The sequence below is a fragment of the Ursus americanus genome, chromosome 1, assembly GCF_024610735.1.
Source record: "Ursus americanus isolate L20-20 chromosome 1, mUrsAme1.1.p, whole genome shotgun sequence".
In the NCBI taxonomy this organism is placed as follows: Eukaryota; Metazoa; Chordata; class Mammalia; order Carnivora; family Ursidae; genus Ursus; species Ursus americanus.
The window spans coordinates 101,258,645-101,260,968 of NC_142127.1; the positions used below are offsets into that span (position 1 = coordinate 101,258,645).

Below are 2,324 nucleotides of genomic sequence, written 5' to 3' on the forward strand. Positions count from 1 at the left end.
GGGTGCGATACAGCGCACGATCTCTGACAAGGCAAAGATCAAAAGGTATTCTTATCTGGAAAACGTACAAGCATGTGTGTCAGCAAATGCGACTCATTCATTATTGTTCTGAGGAGTGCATCACTGGTAATGCTTTTTTTTTTTAATGAATGTGTGAATACACACCCTCTCCTGGGCGGGATTTGTGCCTGTACTTCCTCCTCAGACCACATTACACCAGCTCGGAATCCAAGCAGCTGCATTGCTCTGGGCTGCAGTTTCCCAAATGGCTCCTGCAATTTTGACCGGCTTTCCTCTTCTCTGTGTGTTTCTGCTGCTGACTTCTGGCTTTGCCGAGGCAGGCAAGCTGCTGGTGGTACCCATGGATGGGAGCCACTGGTTTACCATGCGTTCGGTTGTGGAGGAACTTGTCCACAGAGGCCATGAGGTGGTTTTAATAGTGCCGGAGGTGAGTTGGCACCTGGGAAAATCCTCCAATTTTACACTGAAGACTTATTCCACAAGCTACACTCTGGACAAGTATAATCATCGGTTCAAGACTTTCTCTGACTTTCATTGGAACAACCGGGAAACAGATTTACTTTCTCTGGTAATGAGTTCATCCTATGACTTTTTTCAATACTTTTTTTTACATTGCAAGAATTTGTTTAACGACACAAAATTAATAGAATACATAAGGCAGAGTTCTTTTGACGCCGTGTTTCTGGATCCTCTTGATATGTGTGGCTTAATTATAGCCAAATATTTTTCTCTCCCATCTGTGGTCTTCTCCAGGGGAGTATTTTGTCATTATCTTGAAGAAAGCACACAGTGCCCCAGTGCCCCTTCCTATGTACCTAGAGGTCTCTCAGGATTCTCAGATGCCATGACTTTCAGCGAGAGAGTGTGGAATCACATTTTCCACTTGGAGGAACATTTATTTTGTTGGTATTTTTTTAAAAGAGCTACAGAAATTGCATCTGAGGTTCTCCAAACGACTGTCACCCCGTATGATCTCTACAGCCAAACGTCGATTTTTTTGCTGAGAACTGACTTTGTTTTCGAGTATCCCAGACCTGTGATGCCCAACATGGTCTTCATTGGAGGCATTAACTGCCAGGAGGGAAAGCCATTGCCAAAGGTAAGTCACCTCTTCTTTCGTATCGTAAGAATAACTGGCTATGGACAATATACAAAAACAACAACAACAAAAACACAGCAAAATTCCCCCCTCCTTACTGAACTGTAGTTTGTCATTTACATTCACCACATTTGGAAATTGTTCCTGGTTGAATGAATTATTTTGTGCCAATTCATCAAATCATGCATTAGCAAATTTTGTAAACCTGCTTTCTTTGATACGCATATGTACACAAGTGATATAATTGTATAAAATTTCCAGGCTGCGTTTTGTAATACTCCCCTTGGGAAACTACTGAAAATACAGTAAGAAAGGACACTTCGTTTCTGTTCATCTAATGCCATAGCTTATAGGAAAATGCCCTTAGCCGTTTTGTATGCTGCTTTTCCAATTTTTCTGAAATTATTTTATATATGCATGCATATATCCAATATAAATTCTAACAACTGTTTTATTACAAGAAAAGCTAGTAACGGATTGGACATATTGTTCTTTACCTTGCTTTTTTCACTTACTAATAAATCATTAGCATCTTTACAGTCAATCCCTACAAATGTGTCACATTCTTTGTAATAGTTGCATAAAATTCGTTACTTTGGATGTACCATAGTTCACTCAATTAAGCAATACTGATAGATATTTAAGCTTTTCCCACCGTTGCCTTTATAAGCAAGACTGTACCAAACATTCTGAAATCATTTTTTTGCATTCCCACATTTCCGTACTCTTGCTCTTCTCTCTGTAGGCTGGACGTCCTTAGGAGTAGGGGGTTGGTGGGCCAAATGGTACACACACATTGCATTTTAATACATTCGACAGATTGCTTTCAGAAGATTGAACAATCTGACACTCGGTCAACAGTATGTGAGTGCTCTAGTGCTCCCATACCCTCTCCAGCTTCAGATGTTGTCGAACTTTTAAAACGCTTTTGGAAAAAAAAATTCTAATAGCTGCTTCCATTTTCATAGATAGATTGGCCATTTGAATTCAACTACTGGGAAGTATGTATTTAGATTCTTTAATCATTTTTCTAGGGCTATTTGTCTTCTCATAGCTAATGACTGTAAATCTCTTGAGTGTTAGGAATATTAATATTAACACTTTTTAGGAACTGTAAATATTTTTTCCTTGGCTATTCTTCATCTTTTGTCAGAGAGGGTTTTCATTTTTGGATAGTCAAACTCGTTCACTTTTTTTTCTAGTG

At 39.2% G+C, this 2,324-nt stretch overlaps 1 pseudogene; it reads left to right on the plus strand.

Annotated features, from left to right (window-relative positions):
- Window positions 1–250: 250 nt before the first annotated feature.
- Window positions 251–1,228, plus strand: LOC123790096 (UDP-glucuronosyltransferase 1A8 pseudogene; annotated as a pseudogene).
- Window positions 1,229–2,324: the final 1,096 nt, after the last annotated feature.